Genomic DNA, 19,074 nt, shown 5'->3' on the forward strand with positions numbered 1-19,074 from the left:
TGCAACAGGGTATTAGAGTAAGGATCTTAACATTTTGTGATATTTAGGCAAAGGTATCTGATCACAACAATCATTTTAAGTGAAAAAAGAAGAAAAAATGCAATGGAATTAATCATTGTATGTCTTGTACTTTAACTTTCAAAGAAGCATTCATCATTGTGATTCATTACAAAACTGAAAATTGCTTGTTAAAAAATGTATTGATAGAATATACATAATTAACAAGTAAATAAAAGGGATATGATGAAAAGATATTTGGCCATCTTAAATAAAACTTGGAATAAAAATAGTTTTAAAAGGTAAAGTCTATATGTTTTTAACGTTTTCTCCTTTTCTTTCTTCCTTCCTTCCTTTCTTTCTTTTTCAGCACAGCTGCAGCACATGGAAGCTCTTATGCCAGGAATGAAATCCAAGCAGCAGCTACAACAATGCTGGCTCCTTAACCCACTGTGCCAGGCCAGAGAGAGATGAACTGGAGCTTCTCCAGTGATCCAAGTGGCTACAGTTGTATCCTTAACTCTAGCATTATTTTTCTTAAGAGAACAGTAATACATTAAATACAAGGTATAAGTTAAATATGATCACATTATAGAAATCTAAGTATATTTAAGAAGGAAAACAGAAAGTTAAAAACATTCAGAAGGCATAATATAAAATTTTTTACCAATCACAGTAGTACTAGTAGGCGAAGATAAAATTTTAGTTTAACTCCGAAATGGAAATTTATTTCCTATTCATGAACATCCAAAGTAGCTCATCTTGACCTGAGAACAGCTCCCCTACAACTGGCAGCTTATTTATTTACTTATTTTTTCTTTTTTTTTTAGGGCCATACCCATGGCATATGGAGGTTCCCGGGCTAGAGGTCAAATCAGAGCTGTAGCTGCTGGACTACACCACAGCCACAGCAATGCAGGATCCGAACTGTGTCATGGCAACGCCAGATCCTTAACACACTGAGTCCAGGGATCGAACCCACAACCTAATGGTTCCTAGTCAGATTAGTTTCCACCGTGCCACAATGGGAACTCCACAATTGGAAGTTTAAAAACCCAAACTCCTTTCATGTTGTAACTCCACCATTTTCAGTGCAGTGCTTCCAAGGAAAAAGAACATAGGAAAATGTGTGTAACTATTTTCTACTGGGTCATGTCCAGTAGCAGCATCTATCAACTATGTACATTTTTCCTTGACCAGAACTTGGTCACATGGCCAATCCAACTGTATGAGAATCTTGGAAATATAGCCTAACTGAGACATCAAAAAACAAAGAATATTTTGCTGGAAGTTCTCTTGTGATACAGCAGGGTAAGGATCGTGCATTGCCACAGCTGTGGTGCAGGCTGCAACTGCAGCATAGGTTCAACATCTGGCCCAAAAACTTCCACACACCACAAATGCAGTCTAAAAAAAAAAAAAAAAAAAGAGTAAAAGAAAATTTTGTTGCATAGCCAATTCACATCTGCCACACTACACAATTTAATATGTAATAAAATTGAAATTATAAAATCAAAGGTAAAGGAATTTGAAAATCAAAAACCTTGTTTATATGTTTTAGATAAATTCATCTACAGGAAGTCCTATAAATTTGGAATACAAAACAAAGATTTTATACTGTCAAACTTTAAACCATCTCCTTAATTTTTCACATTAACTCAGTGATATGGGCTGGGCTTTAGATTACTGATAAAGAAAGGATAATTATATATATATATATATATATATATATATATACACACACACATATATATAATTATTTTTTTCCATTATAGCTGGTTTACTGTGTTCTGTCAATTCTCTACTGTACAGCATAATGACCCAGTTACACATACATGTATACATTCTTTTTTCTCACATTATCATCCTCCGTAAGTTACTAGACATAGTTCCCAGTGCTACACAGTAGGATCTCATTGCTAATCCATTCCAAAGGCAATAGTCCGCCTCAAATTAACCCCATGCTCCCAACCTATCCCACTCCCTCCCCTTCCCCCTTGGCAACCACAAGTCTATTCTCCAAGTCCATGATTTTCTTTTCTGTGGAAAGGTTCATTGGTGCCATATATTAGATTCCAGATAAGAGTGATATCATATGGTATTTGTCTCTCTCTTTCTGACTTAGTTCACTCAGTATGAGAGTCTCTAGTTCCATCCATGTTGCTGCAAATGGCATTGCTTCATTCTTTTTCATGGCTGAGTAGCATTCCATTGTCTATATATACTACATCTTCCTAATACAAGAAAGGATAACTCTTTTACAAAAAGACAACATTATGTTTCAACAACTACAGCAGCCATGTATAATCAAAGTGATGGTCTAGTTGACAGGGTGGTACCATAGAAAGCATGATTTTCTGGTATAGCATAGTGAATGTTGTGATGTACTAGACATGCATTTATCCTTTCAAGAATAAAGGGTTTATTTCTCTAGTTACTGGCATAGATCTGCCTGGTAGCCCTTAGCTGGTGGTCCAGTATGGAAATTGCCTTGGCCATGGAGAGCTACCTTAGCTATGACCAAACCCCCTTACCAAGGGCAGCCTGCATTCTGATTTTTTGATGCAGTGATATAAAGGTTCATCCTCCTTGCCTCACTTTGAGACAACTCTGAAGGGCCATTCCAGTTTCACTGACACATTTTCTGAGGTTGTATTGCTTCTCAAGTTATCCCTTGGTCTAATACTATTTCCTTTTTTATTAACCTACAGTGAAGCATTTTCTGATAAATTTAAAAAAATATCTTACTAAAATCCAGGTTTAATTGATTCTAGTATATTTACAGAATTGTCCAACCATCACCACAGTCCATTTCAAAGTATTTTTATCACTCAAGGAAGAAATTCTGTATCAGTTTGGATCAATTCAACATGTTCCCCCAATCCCCTCAGTCCTTGGCAACCACTAATCAACTTTCTATCTTTATAGATTTGCCTATTCTTGATATTTCACATAAATGGAATTGTACAATATTGGGATTTTTTTAAATGATTGTTTTCTCTCACTTAGTATATTTTTTAAAGTTTCTTCTATGCTGTACCATGTATCACTACTTCATTCCTTATTTTATATTGCCCAGAAATATTCAACTGTATGAGTATACTTCATTCATTCAGCTGAACTGATAAACTTCTTATAGTTTAATCTTCAGTGCTAATTTCCATCTCAGAGCTTCCTTCCAATGACCCAATCAGCAAAAATGGATGGACTCAAGTTCCATTTCTTGTTTATCTACTTAGTAGCTGAATGACCCTAGATACATCATTTAGCTTCTCTGAGCCTCAGGTTTGTCGTGAATAAAATTGAAATAATAATAGTTTTATCACAAGATTGTTTAATGATATAAATGTTACAAAATAGCTAATAAATTATTATACTAGATTTATCATGTAACTGAGGTGTCTCAGCTGAAAAAGGAACAGGAAAAAACTTGAATATTGAAAAGTAATACAGATTTGCTAGGTTTACAGTAATAGAATATATAGTAAATTTAGATCAAAAAACACTGTAGTTCTTATGCAAATTCACAATTTTTTTTTTGGTTCCTTTAAGTTAGTGACTCAATTAACCAAATTCCTCATAAAACTCTTTGGATTTCTTAAGCAATCCTTTGTTTTTAGCTTTCTGTTCCTATTGTGACAAGTGTCAATTTAGTTTTTCAATCAGAGAAAAATACTTTATTTGTGTTTTCCAATGACAAAATAAGTCATTTTGAAAACAACTATTTATAAGAAATAATTAAAATAATTCTAAATTCTAATATGTCAACTCTGAATTTATTAGACAGTTCTAAAGGTTTTACAATATACTTGAAACATGAAATTATATTGATTTCAAAGTCTATTTAAACAAATGGTTACATATTGAGAAACTTCATATTTCCCCTTTTTGTAAGAAAAGTACATTTTCTAAACATTACTACTTTACCTAATTTTCTTTAACCAAGAAACAAAAAAGTGTTTAAATTTAATTAAAATTAGTGACAATCAGTAGTAAAAAGAATAAACAATTAATAAAAACTAGAGATAAAATGAATCCTATTAAGTGTAATTGCTAAAGTAAATTCAAAAATTGAAAATAATAGTAAAGATTATTAAAATTTTAATTGCTTCATGCCATATTTAAGAACAATTGCTGATATTTCAAATAAATGGTATCATTCTATTGCATTGTATTAATAATATTATGGCTATAGTATAAATAAAAAGGAAAGAATCTTTAATTTGTCCAAAGTTTTTAACTAAAATGATTTTTTCTGGTAGAATAAATAGGTGTGATAGATATTTAAAGGTGTAATTAAAGTATGAATTGCTACAAGTAAAATGCCTTATAGAAGAGTGAAAGGAAAGTAGAATAATGACAGGAATAGCTAAATAATAATGTCAATATTAGGAATCATTTATTGAAAATTCTATTCATGAAAATAACTTCATTTAAAGGTGTGTTTTAATTTTTTTTAATTATTAATCATTGCAAATTTGTTATGTGTTTTGTTAAAGTAAAATCCACTTATTTGCATATTTACCTTTTAACCAAAGCAATTAAAAAACAAAATTCCTTGGGCAGGGAGGAGCTGAGGGTGGAATTCTCAGTAAAGTTGACCTTTACTGAGGGGGAAAGAAACTGCAGGACAATAATATTGTACACTTTTATCTGCTGCTCTATTAAGAATAAAAGAATCTAAAGTTGGAAAATAATTTTGGCTGAGAATTTTATTAAATATAGGGAGAAAATGAGTTAAGCACTTACTAAAAGTCAAATACTACTTAAAAGACTCTTAACTTATTCTTTTCTCATTTAATATAAGCAGTCACCAATAATAATCACAAAGATATTAATTCCATTCAAGACATGGTAAAATAGAAGTTGAGTGAAATAACAATGTTACCAGATTGACTTCTTTAGAACTGGGATTCAACATGCTTAATTAATTCAACAGTCCATGCTTTCTCTATTAGACCTTTCCATTTTACTTCTTTCAAATTTTTTTATAAGGAAAATAAATTATTTTCAAAAGCTAGCTACAGCTAATGGTGTATATTAATTTTAAGGGGAAACAGTGGAGTAATACAATACAGCATATCTTTGCTTTACTTCCTGGGGCAAAACAGGAACGACATTTAAGGTAACCTTTCTCTCATGACTTTGTTCTCTCCTGACTTTGAACATGAACTGGTGCATGTATCTTAAATAACTCATAACAGAAGAGGTCCCAGGGCATTGTGCTTTGGTTATAGGTAGCTAAATATGCTGTCACACAGTTAATGAGGAACTAAAGCCTCTATTCTCTTCACCACACTTTCAGAGTGAGACAAATTTGCTGGCTAACTCACACTTCTACCTTTTCTGAGTTTTCAAAATACTTAGACCTTAAATGTCTACCCTTCCCTTTCTTTACCTTTCCTACAGCCATCTGTTTATATGATAACTTTCACACCGATGTTAAAACTCTGAAAATAAGTAGGAATTGGGGGTTTCGTTGTTGTTATTATCTCTTAGAAAATCTAGAATTGTTTGGAACAAATCAGAAAACTCACACATTGATGATAGCCAAATTAATTGAAATTGTATTCTTTGACTTTTAATCACTAATACTCACAACAATATATAACACCATCTATTTTGTTCAGATGATATATTAGAAAATAACAATGCATAACTAATGCTGGGCCTGTTATTCAAGGCTTTGTTGATATAATCTTGTTAATGCTAATAAAAATGTTTCATTACTATGAAGAGAGCTTCTCAGTTTAGGAAAAACAGACCTTTGTCACTGAGTTTACAAAATTTAATTTGAACTGTTTCACATGAGCTCATAACCAGTATCAGTTTTTAACATTTAGGTACACAACAGAAGAATCGGTAAAAATAAAACTAAAAATTTTATTGAAAATATTTTCAGCAAATTATTAACCTTGGAAAATAGTTGATTTTTAAAAAATTATTTCCTTAATTTTAATGCATTTATTACTTTAAGACACATGAAATGAAAAGAATGAGCATCAAAAACTTTAATTGCTTATAAAAGCTTTGCCTAAAATTTCAAATAATGGCAAAGCATTTCTTTCCTGTCTTCATATGATTTAGATTTAAATAAAAGTAATATAAAACACACTTTTAAAATTAGAAGAAGAGTTTTAGTTCAGTTTCTTCCACTCAGTGTCAATCCATTCTTAGTTAAATATTTTTGTTCATTTCATTCATCAATTTAATACACTTTAGACAGATTTTTTTATGAAAGTAAAAAGTGTAATAAAGGTATAAAATTTATAAATCAAGTATTTGATTAATTCTATAAGATTTAAGTATTATGCCTTAGGAAACTAAGCAGACTTATAGTCATTTGTGATATTAAGTTGTATATATCAATGTTGTACAGAGTGCTTATACTTGTGTTTTAGTTTTAGGTTATCTGAAAGATCAAGGATTTGATTTAGAAAGAAAGTAAATGAACAATATTCATGTTTAGCTTAGGGCTATCATCCTTCTCTTTATTTTTTCCTAACTGCTTTCCAAACAAATGGATATTGGTCCTTCACCTCTACATAGGAACATGTTTTACTCAATTACGATGATAAAACAATTGGAAGAAACTAGTGCCCTTTGAAATTTTGATATTTTATAATAGAGTTTGAGACTTACGGGCAAGTTTGCTTTCAATTTTCCCTTAGTGTTGACAATACTGTCCCTGAGTAATTGAATAATAAGAAAAGAATGGATTATTCACCCTGTGAAATTAAATCATCAGTGAATATTTGTACTTGTGCATTGTATTTTATCAACGCATTTGGAAAGACATTAGCAATGCAAAACAGTCAGTACCTAGTTCCGTCCTTGAGAACAAAAGATATTCATCTTTCTCAACAATAGCAAATGAAACAAATAAAAGAATGACTGATTAAACAGAGACTAAGAATTCTTTAGAAAGTTAGTCCTATAGAGTACCACTAGGAAGAAGTGAGAGAAATAGGCTTTCTCCTCTGAATGTGTTCACAATTCAAAGGTCAAGCCCCAAAGTTCAATGAATGATTATTTTTTATCTGATCACGACATGAGTCTTTTTAAATTTCCACTTCATTACAAGATCATTTCTATATTGAAAATCACTTTCAAGACATTGGCCTCAGAACAATATAACTACTTCTTCCAAAAATAAGTGAAGGAGACTAGAAGATGCTACCAATTTAAAGATTACCTTCTGAACAGAATCAGATATTTTACTTTAAAAGATATTTGGCCTTTAGTCAATAGGGTACCAAAAAGGAGATCATAGAGATAACTTTTTAGAAAACCCATTTCTAGAGCTTAAAATGGCCAAAAAAAAAGAAAGTTGAGTTTTGTATAATTCAAAAACATCACAGAAAAAAAACATCTTATTATATTGAATGTCAGACTCAGGTAGGTAGGAAGATCTCTGAAGCAATTTTTCACAATAGTTATTAACATTTTATTGTATTGTAGGATTTCCAGGATGGCAAAAAAAGAACTTCCAAAAATCCACTCCTCCATAAAAGCAATGAGAACAATGGCATGCTTCTAAAAATCATTCTATTGAGCACTCTTGAAATAAACTAAAAGCCTTTGTGTTTATTCAAGAAAATTTCTAAGTCTCTTAAGAGCAGTGACTTTTGTGGCAATTTAACTTACTCTATTCAATCTTATTCTCCTCAATTTTGTTGTAGCCTTGAAATACAGTATCAATATAACCACATGTATGAAGACCAGCAAAACAGCAGCCACTGGAGGGTGCAGAATGGGTAGGGAGTGTGACAAATGCTCCATTCCCCGAGAACTGTCACTGTTAAACCTGTCTGGTAGCTCCCTGAAATGGTCTATCCCTAGGGCATTTATTTGTCTTTATTTGACCTAAACTTTTTTGCTCAGTATAAATAACCTTTTCCTTGGAGAACTTGTCAAAAGAAAAAAATAATGTGACAATTGTTTAACATCATAGCTGCCTGAGGCAGTGCTACCAACCATGGCAATCAAAAATCTGGCCAAAAAAACTTAGAGTAATGTGTAATGAGTAATGAGATGAAAAATGAAGGGCTTCCAAATGCTTTGAGCATGCCCAGGAAAGTTCTAATAAACCCCTATTTCATCACCTCTTGCCAATATTGAAGCTCCAAATAAGCAGGAAGGTGAGTCTAAGCCAAAGCTGTGAACTAACAGATAATTAAACGTATGGCTCAACTAAATACAGAGCTCCTCAGTAAAAGGTGGGAGGAAAATAGAGGCTTCAATGACTACACATGACAAAGAACACTGACTTTACAAATTCTTCCAAGAAAGTCACAAAGTACAGAAATAGCAGTGGAAAACAAAACAAAACAAAAAACAAAAAGCACAGTAGAAATGAACACTGGCTTGGGGTCAGGGAAATAGCTGTTTTTAGTACAAGACTTACCACATTTTATTACTGAAAATGTCTAGTTTTCAACAAAGCATTATGATACCAAAGAAACAAGAATGTATGGTGTTTCAATAAGAAAACAAGTAATAATTAAAAGTCAATAAAAATGTTCCTGAGGAAGCCCAGGCATTGGACTTCTATTAAGTCTCTATTAAGACACAAACTTCAAAAAAGCTATTTATAAATATATTCAAAAACTAAAAGACACCTTTTCAAAAGTATTAAAGAAAAGCATAAAAGAGATGTTTCACTAAAAAAAGTGTCAATAAAAAGAAATACATTTTTTAAAAAGAATCATAAACAAATAAAAAATTTTTTAAAAAAGTTTCTGGATAGAAAATTTTAGCTGGCAGAAAAAGAATAAGAAAATTGTAATATAGGTGAATTGCAATGATACAGTCTGAGGAATAGAAAGAAAAAAAAATAAGGAAAAATAAAAAGCCCCAGAGACTTGTGAGACAACATTAAGGATATTAACATATGTATAAGAGTCAGAAGAGAGAAGGATCAAAAAATAATATTTGAAGAACTAGTAGAAAAAAGCATTCCAAATCTGAAAAAGAAAAACCTCATTGCAAAGTTCAAAAAACTGAAAATAAGATAAACTCATAGAGATTCACAAGTAGACACATAATAGTCAAACTGTCAAAAGTCGAGAGACAGAATTTTTAAAACAAAAGATAAATGATTCATTTTATTTAATGGATTTCCACAAAGATTAACAAGTGACTTCTAATTTAAAAAACTGTTGATACAAGAAGCCAGAGGAATGACATATCCAAAGTCACAAAGAAAAAGAATGTCAACCAAGATTTCTATGTACATCAAAATAAATCTTTAAAAATGAAAATATCCCCAGAAAATCAGTGACTAAGATAACAAGAAGAATTGCATCACAGGAAATAATGAAAGGACTCCTCCAGGCTAAAAAAAGAAAATGACACTATACAACAAATCAAAGACACACACACACACACACACACACACACACACATGCTTTTCCATCTAAAGCAGCTAGAGAGAGAAGAACACACAAGACCTAAAGTTAGTAGAAGGAAAGAAATGGTAAAGATCAGAGCAGAAATCAATGAAATAGAAACAAAGAAAACCATAGAAAAGATCAATGAAACAAAAAGCTGGTTCTTTGAAAAGATCAACAAAATTGATAAACCCTTAGCCAAACTTATCAAGCAAAAAAGAGAAAGGACTCAAATCAATTAAAAGGATTGTACATTATGATCAAGTGGGATTTATCCCAGGGATGCAAGGGTTCTTCAATAACCGCAAATCCATCAGTGTGATACACCACATCAACAAACTGAAGAATAAAAACCATATGATCCTCTCAATAGACATGGAAAAAGCCTTTGACAAAATCCAACACCCATTTCAGATAAAAACCCTTCAGAAAGTGAGCATAGCAGGAACCTACCTCAACATAATAAAGGCCATATATGACAAACCCACAGCAAATATCATTCTCAATGCTGAAAAGCTGAAAGAATTCCCACTGAGAAGGAACAAGACAAGGATGTCCACTCTCGCCACCACTACTGAACATATTTTTGGAAGTTCTAGCCATGGCAATCAGAGAATAAAAAGAAATAAAAAGAATCCAAATTGGAAAGGAAGAAGTAAAACTATCCCTATTTGCAGATGACATGATACTATACCTAGAGAATCCTCAAGTTTTTCTACCAGAAAACTATTAGAGCTCATCAATGAATTTGGCGAAGTCGCAGGATACAAAATTAATACACAGAAATTGACAGCATTTCTATATGCTACCAATGAAAGATCAGAAAGAGAATTTAGGGAAGCAATCCCATTTACCATCACATCCAAAAGAATAAAATACCTAGGAGTAAACCTACCTAAAGAGACAAAAGACCTATACTCTGAAAACTATTTGACACTGATGAAAGAAATCAAAGATGACACAAATAGATGGAAGGACATACCAGGCTCTTGGATTGGAAGAGTCAATATTAGCAAAATGACTATACTACCCAAGGCAATCTACAGATTCAATGCAATCCCTATCAAATCACCAAGGACATTTTTCGCAGAACTCGAACAAAATATTTTAAAGTTTGTTTGGAAGCACAAAAGACCCAGAAGAGCCAAAGACATCCTGAAAAAGAAAAACGGAACTGGAGGAATCAGGCTCCCTGACTTCAAACAGCACTACAAAGCTACAGTCATCAAACAGTATGGTACTGGCACAAAGATAGAAATATAGATCAGTGGAACAGCATAGAGAGCCCAGAATTAAACCCCCACACTTACAGCCAACTCATCTATGATGAAGAGGCAAGAATATACAATGGAGAAAGGACACCCTGTTCAATAAGTGGTGCTGGGAAAAATGGACAGCCACATGGAAAAGAGTGAAATGAGAACACTCCCTAACACCATACACAAATATAAACTCCAAATAAAGACCTAGATATAAGGCCAGACACTATAAAACTCTTCAAGGAAAACACAGGCCAAACACTCTCTGACATAAACCACAGCAACATCTTCTCAGATCCACCTCTTAGAGTAATGACAGTAAAAACAAAAATAAACAAATGGGACTTAATTAAACTTAAAAGTTTTTTCACAGCAAAGGAAACCCTAAACAAAATGAAAAGACAAACCACATAATGGGAGAAAAATATTTGCAAATGAATCGACTGACAAGGTATTAATCTCCAAAATTTATAAACACCTCCTACCACTCAATACCAAAAAAAACAAACAACCCCATCCAAAAATGGGCAGAAGATCTAAACAGACAATTCTCTGAAGAAGACATACAGATGGACAAAAACCACATGAAAAGATCTTCAACATCCCTCATTATTAGAGAAATGCAAATCAAAACCACTCTGAGGTATCACCTTACACCAGCCAGAATGGCCATCATCAAAAAGTCTACAAACAATAAGTGCTGGAGAGGGTATGGAGAAAAAGGAACCCTACTACACTGTTGGTGGGATTGTAAATATGTGCAACCACTGTAGAAAACAATATGGAGTTTCCTCAGAAAACTAAAAATTGAACTACCATTTGATTCAGCAATCCAACTCCTGGGCATCTATCCAGAGAAAACCACGACTTGAAAAGTCACATGTAGTCCAATGTTCACTGAAGCACTATTCACAATGTCCAAGATATGGAAACAACCTAAATGTCCATTGACAGAGGAGTGGCTGAAGAAGAGGTGGTGCATATACATAATGGAATATTATTCAGCCATTAAAAGGAATGAAAATAACAGCATTTTTAGCAACATGGATGGACCTAGAAATTATCATGCTAAGTGAAGTCAGTCAGACAATGACACCAACATCAAATGCATTCACTGACATGTGGAATCTGAAAAAAGGACAGAATGAACTTCTTTGCAGAACAGATACTGACTCACAGACTTTGAAAAACTTATGGTTTCCAAAGGAGACAGTTTTAGGGTGGAGGGATATGTTTGGGGTGTGGGAGGGAAATGCTATAAAATTGGGTTGTGATGATCATTGTCTAACTATAAATGTAATAAATTCATTGAGCAATAAAAAAATAAAAAATAAAACCCAAACAAAATAAAAACAACCACAAAAAAGAATGTATCTTTTTTCCCCTTTCTTCCCTTACCTGATTGGAAAAAAAAAAAAAACCTGCATAAAGCAGTAATTATAGAACTGTGCTGATGTGCTTGTAATATGTAAAGCTATAATTTAGATCATTTTGATAGTATGAAAGAAGGAAAGAGGAATGGAGAGCAACTGGAGTAAACTTATTGTATTATGTTGAAATTAAGTTGGTATTAATCCAAACCATACTGTTTACATTAAAGTATTAACTGTAATCGCCCAGAAAATCACTAATTATGATTTTAAAATAGTTTAGTAAAGTAAGAAAATTTAAATAGTATGCTAGAAAGTATTCATTTAGCCAAAAACAACAATAATGCAAAAAAAAAAAAGATACAGACACAAACCCTGTGTTTTCAATAATGACATTAATGTAAATGGATTTAAACACTCTAATCAAAAGGTAAACTTTGAAATAATGGACTTTTAAAAATGCCCAACCAACTATGCTTCTTATAGGAGACACACTTGAGACTGAAGATACAAATAGGTTTCAAAGTGCAGTAGCCCAAAGAGAACTGGCATACTAATGTCAGATAAAACAGGCTTCAGAACAAACACTGTAACTAGAAACATAAAAAGATACTTTAATAAAAGTGTCAGCTTATCAGGAATATATTAAAATTATAAACATATACACAAATTACAACAGAGTATCAAAAATACATGGAGCAAAAACTTACCAAATTGAAATGAGAAAGCGGCAACTCAAAAACAATAGTTGAAAATTTTAATTTTCACTTTCAATAGTGATTTTTTTTAATTAGGCTGAAGATAAATAAGGAAATAAAAGACTTGAAACATACTAAGCCAAGTTGACCTAACAGGCACCTACAGAACACAAGAGTAGAATGAATAGTCTTGTCCTGTACTAATGGAATATTCTCTAAGATAGACAATATTCTAGGTCAAGAAACAAGACTGAATAAATAAAAAAGGGTAAAACCAATACAAAATACATTTTCAGACAACAATGGAATTAAATTAGAATTCAGCGACAGAGGAAATGTAAGATTCTTATAAATGTCTGCACATCAAATAACACATTTATAAATAGTGAATCAAAGCAAAATTAGAAGGCACTTTAGAAAGAACTTTGAGATAAAGACAAAAATTTACGGGATGCAGCAAAGTGCTTAGAAGAAAACTTATAGGGAGTTCCAATAGCAGCTCAGCAGTAACAAACCCCACTAGTATCCATGAGGATGAGGGTTAAATACCTGGCTTTGCTTGGTGGGTTCAGGATCTGGCATTTCTGTGGGCTGCAGTGTAGGTCACAAACATGGCTCAGATCCTGCATTGCTGTGGCTGTGGTGTAGGCCAGTAGCTGCAGGTCCAATTTTACTCCTACCCTAGGAACTTCCATATGTTACAGGTACAGCCCTAAAAAGCAACCAAATAAATAAATAAATAAATAAGAAAACCTATGGTTATAAATGCTTATTTTAAAAAAAGAAAATACACATAATAAATAATCCAACTTTGTACTAAAAAAATTATCTAAGTAAAGGAGAACAAACTGAACTGAAATTAAGCCGAAGGAAGTACAAATTTAAGTGGAAATAAAGTCGACATAGTAAAACAATAGAGAAAATCAACAAAACCGTAAGTTGGTTCTTTCAAAGGCTTCATAAAATTGATTAACCTTTAGCTATCGGGTGGGGGGGGGGAAGAGGAGACTCATATTACCAAAAAGCAGAAATGAAAGAGAAAACCAGTATTTTATAGAAGAAAAATAATTATAATGGAAGACTATGAACAAATGTACATCAACAAATTAATCTACATAAAATGGACAAATTTCTAGAAAGACATACACTACTAAGACTAGCTTAAAAGAAATAGGAAATCTAAATATACTGATAACAAAGAGAATGAATTAGTGATTTAAATACCTTCTATGTACTCAAAAAGGCCCAGTGTTAGATGTTTTCACTAACTCTATGAAATATATAAATAAAAATAAATACCAATCCTTTACAAAGCCTTTCATAAAAATGAGTAGATAACTGTTCCCAACTCACTCCATAAAACCGTTGTTATTCTGATATCAAAACCAAGGAAATCATATGAAGAGATTATTACGGAAAATACCCCTTAAGAATTTAAATGCAGATATCCTTGATAAAATATAAGCAAGACAAATATGGCAACGTATAAAAAGTATTTTACACCTCGACCTGGTGTAATTTATCTTAGGAATGTAAGATGAATTTAACATCTGAAAATCAGTGAACATGATATGTAACAAGATGGAATCAATGACAAAAAAAAGACATACGATGATCTCAGTAGATTCACAAAAAATATTTGAAAAAAATTAACATCCTTTTGTCATAAAAAACACTCAATAAAATAGGAATAAAATTGCACTCCTTCAACCTAATAAGGATATTTATGAAAAATCCACAGCTAATAACATTCTCAATGGTGGAAGACTGAAGGCTTCCCACCAAAGAGGAGGAACAAGACACATACATCTGCTCTAAATACTTCTACTTAACATTGTTGGAGAGACAGTTTCCCAGGCCATTTGATAAGGGAAAAAAATCCAGAGCAGAAAAGAAGAAGAAAATCTGTATTTGCAGATGAAGTAATCTTGTATATACAAAATTGTAAGAGATCCACTAAATATACTAGAATGATTAATAAAGTATTTCATATGAGTTTTAAGATAACAGGCCTGTACACAAAAATCAATAGTATTTTTGTAATCAATAAAAATTACAAATAAAACTAAGAAAATTCTTTTTACCAAAGTCATCTTATAATGATTTTGAAGACTTGCCGTTATTAGCATGGAAAAATTACTTAAAGTGATCTACAGATTCGAAGATTTTGTATCAAAATCTTTGCTGTCTTCGTGCAGAAATTGACAAGCTGAGTCTAAATTTCATATAAAAAGGAAGAGACCCAAAAAGACAAAATAGTCTTGAGAAAGAACAAAGTTGGAGGATGATACTTCTCTATTATAAATATTACTATAAAGCCACACTAATCAAGACAATCATATTTACATAATCATAGAAATACACATAAAGATCAGCGAAACACAGTTGAGAATCTAGAAATAAATACCACATTACATTCAATTGATTTTGACAAAAGCATCAAGAAAATGCAATGGTCTCTGACATAAACCACAGAAATATCTTCTCAGATCCACCTCCTAGAGTAATGAAAATAAAAACAAAAATTAAAAAATGGGACTTAAACTTAAAAATTTATGCACAGCAAAGGAAACCCTAAACAAAATGAAAAGACAAACCACATAATGGGAGAAAAATATTTTCAAATGAAGCGACTGACAAGGGATTAATCTCCAAAATTTATACATACCTCCTGCAGCTCAATACCAAAAAAAAAAGAACCCCATCAAAAAATGGGCAGAAGATCTAAACAGACAATTCTCTGAAGAAGACATATGGATGCCAAAAAACACATGAAAAGATGATCACCATCACTCATCATTAGAGAGATGCAAATCAAAACTACTCTGAAGTACCACCTTACACCAGCCAGAATGGCCATCATCAAAAAGTCTACAAACAATGAACGCTGGAGAGGATGTAGAGAAAGGGAACCCTATTACACTGTTGGTGGGAATGTAAATTGGTACAACCACTGTGGAAAACAGTATGGAAATTACTCAGAAAACTAAAATTAGAATCATCATTTCATCAAGCAATCCCACTCCAGCACATCTACCCAGAGAAAACCGTGACTCAAAAAGATTGCAGCAGTATATACCAAAGCTAAGACATGGTAAAAACCTAAATGTCTGTCGACAGGGGAATGGATAAAGAAGATGTAGTACACATACATGACTACGTACTCAGCCATTCCAAGGAAAGAAATAATGGCATTTGCAGCAACATGGATGGACCTGGAAATTATCATGCTAAGTGATGTTAGACCAGTGAGACACCAAAATCATATAGATTCCACTTACATGTGGAGTCTAAAAGAAGGACACAATGAACTTCCCTGAAGAACAGATACTAACTCACAGACTTTGAAAAACTTAAGGTTTCCAAAAGAGACAGGTGGGGAGGTGAGGGGGGTGGGCTGGGGGTTTGGGATGGAAATGCTATAAAACTGGGTTGTGATGATGTTGCACAACAATAAATATAATAAAATTCACTGAGTTAAAACAAAACAAAAAGAAAATACAATGCTTAATTATACCTTTTTTCATCATTTCTGCTTAGACATCTTGATATCCATATTTAGAACAATTGGTTCTTATGCCACATCACAGAGAAAAAGCAATTCAAAATGGTAATAAATTTAAGTATAACAAATTATATTTAATTAAATTATAATTTAATATACTTAATTAAATTACAAGTAACTTAGAAATAAGCATAGGAGTAATTTTTGCGGCACTTATGACTCAAAAATAAAAATAACCCAGTTAAAAAAATTGGCATTTTTCTTTCCATACTTAGCAGAACAATTAAACTTCTTCAAAACAGTGATTTCCCTAGAGTTTAAAATATACAGTTTTAACTCACCTAAGTCCATCTTGAAATAACACTACAGTGTTTCACATGTAGTAGCTTATAACAAAGTATGCTCAATTTTCCCTTGTTTTATTGATGTTATAATCATCAAATATATTATTACTCCTAGTACATCAAACAGTAATTTTAATCAATTAAGAACTTAAGAAAATTAAAACTATATTTTACATTTATTAATTCCTTTCCCAGTTCCCTTTGTTTCTTAATGTAGATCCAATTTTCCAACTCTGTAATTTTTCTTCCATTTGAAGAACTCGTTTTAACATTCTTTGAAGGACAGATCAGCTTCCTAGAGAATTCCTGTGGTTTTTGTTTGTGGCAGTCTTTATTTCTCCTTCACTTTTAAAGGATAATTGTATTTGATATAGAATTCTAGTTTTCATTCTATTCCCTTCTTTCTTGCATGCTTTCTGTTAAGAAGTTGATTCTAATTCTTACCTTGTTACCCTATTGGTAAGACTTTCCCCATCTGGCTTTTATCAAGATATTTTCCTGTCTTTCATTTACTGCAGTTTAAATATTTTATCCCTAGGTATAAATTTATCAGTGTTTAAACCGATTGTTGTTTTCTGAGCTTTGCAGATCGATAGTTTGGTGTCTGTCATGAAGTTTTGAAAATTCTTGGCATTTATAAATGTCAGATACTCCAATTTTTCTCCTTCTGGTATTCCCAATATGAACATTACACCTTTTATTTTATTTATTTATTTATTTATTTATTTATTTATTTATTTATTTGTCTTTTTGCCATTTCTTGGGCCGCTCCCGTGGCTTATGGAGTTTCCCAGGCTAGGGGTCTAATCGGAGCTGTAGCTGCCAGCCTATGCCAGAGCCACAGCAACGCGGGATCCGAGCCGCGTCTGCAACCTACACCACAGCTCACAGCAACGCCGGATCGTTAACCCACTAAGCAAGGGCAGGGATCGAACCCGCAACCTCACGGTTCCTAGTCGGATTCGTTAACCACTGCGCCACGATGGGAACTCCTGAACATTACACCTTTTAGAAATCTCCAACTGTTTTTTGTTTTTGGATGTTTCATTCTGATATTTTCACATCTTTTTTCCCAATATGGGAAGTTTATATTGACTGCTCTTCAAGTTCACCAATTCTTTCCTTGGCCATGTCCCATCTAATGATAAAACCATCAAGGACATTCTCCTTTTCTGCTAGTTTACGTTGATATTTACTATGCTTTTTTTTTCTTTTTTTCTTTTTTTTTTTTTGGTCTTTTTAGGGACGGACCTGTGGCATATGGAGGTTCCCAGGCTAGGGGTCGAATTGGAGCTGTAGCTGCTGGCCTACACCACAGCCACATATGCTTTTGATTGTTTTTAAGTTTTTCTCTCTGTTTGTATCAACCCTCTGTTTTTGAATTTTTTCTGCTTTTACATTGAGCCCTCCACATATTAATTACAATTATTTTTAATTCCCTGCCTGATAATTCCAAAGCATGGGTCATACCATTCTGGTTCTTCAACTTGCTTTTTCTTTACTGGCTAGATTACTTTTTGTTTTCTGTTTCTTCTTTTCTTTTTTGTTTGTTTTTGTCTTTAGTATGTCATAATTTTTTGTTGAAAACTGGACATGATATATTGGGTAACAGAATACATTGGGTAAAAGAAACTGAAGTAAGAGATCTTAATGTGTGGTTTTATGTTTTGTATGTTATGTATTTTTTTATTTACTTTTACTATTTCATAAATATTGAAGAGAAACTAGTCAATTTATGAGGAAAATTTGAGAAAATTTTTCCATAAAGCAAACTTATAAATCCATCCCTTTGGCTCCTCTTCTATCCTCTTTCACTATGTTGAAAAGAGATCAAGTTCTTCTAAATTTTTGGTTAGGTGGATAGTTTCTAGGCTGACTAGGTTATTCGGGTTAAGTGGCTCCTGCACAAGGCTTTCTGGCCATTGGGTCTATGACTTGTTCAACTTTGAAAATGATCTCAGCCAGTTCATGCTTCAAATGTGTGTTTCACAAGACAAGTAAAGCTTTGAGAAGCATGACATCCTAATGGTTCACTGCTGAGGAGCATCACGGAAAAGTAGTTTTTTTTAACTTATTAAAATACTTTAACTATTAAATAGGGATCCAGAACAAGTCTAGTCAGTCTCGCTTTAGCAGGTTTTGCATTGCTGTTCTCATCACCTTCCTTATGACCCAATAGGCATGGAGAGATGCACGAGCTACTGACATTCTGTGGCTTTGGTCACCTGGAGGGCAGAGGGCTCCCATGCTATGGCATTTCAGGCCCAGGAATTCATCTGCTTCTGTGGCAGCATGCAGCTGGGGATCCCCTCCAGACTCCACAGCCCGCAGATCCCTGTGGTTAGGACCTGGGCTGTATTTAATGCAGCTATAGGTGTCATAGATTTCAAATTCCCTTGTTTTTATTTCCCTTGTGTATCTGGTGCTTCTCTAGGAACTTCTCTCAGAGGTATCTTACAGCCATTTCAACTGTAATCCACTGAATCATATGGGGATAAGTTGTGGGGCA

General features: G+C 33.0%; 1 pseudogene; it reads right to left on the minus strand.

Annotated features, from left to right (window-relative positions):
* Positions 1–18,379: 18,379 nt before the first annotated feature.
* Positions 18,380–18,773, minus strand: LOC100520807 (small ribosomal subunit protein uS17m pseudogene; annotated as a pseudogene).
* Between the last annotated feature and the right edge of the window lie 301 nt (positions 18,774–19,074).

This window comes from Sus scrofa, chromosome 13, assembly GCF_054392235.1.
Source record: "Sus scrofa isolate SSC_HxYL_T2T_F1_AM1 chromosome 13, Sscrofa_HxYL_maternal_Yorkshire_Landrace_v2.0, whole genome shotgun sequence".
Lineage (NCBI taxonomy): Eukaryota > Metazoa > Chordata > Mammalia > Artiodactyla > Suidae > Sus > Sus scrofa.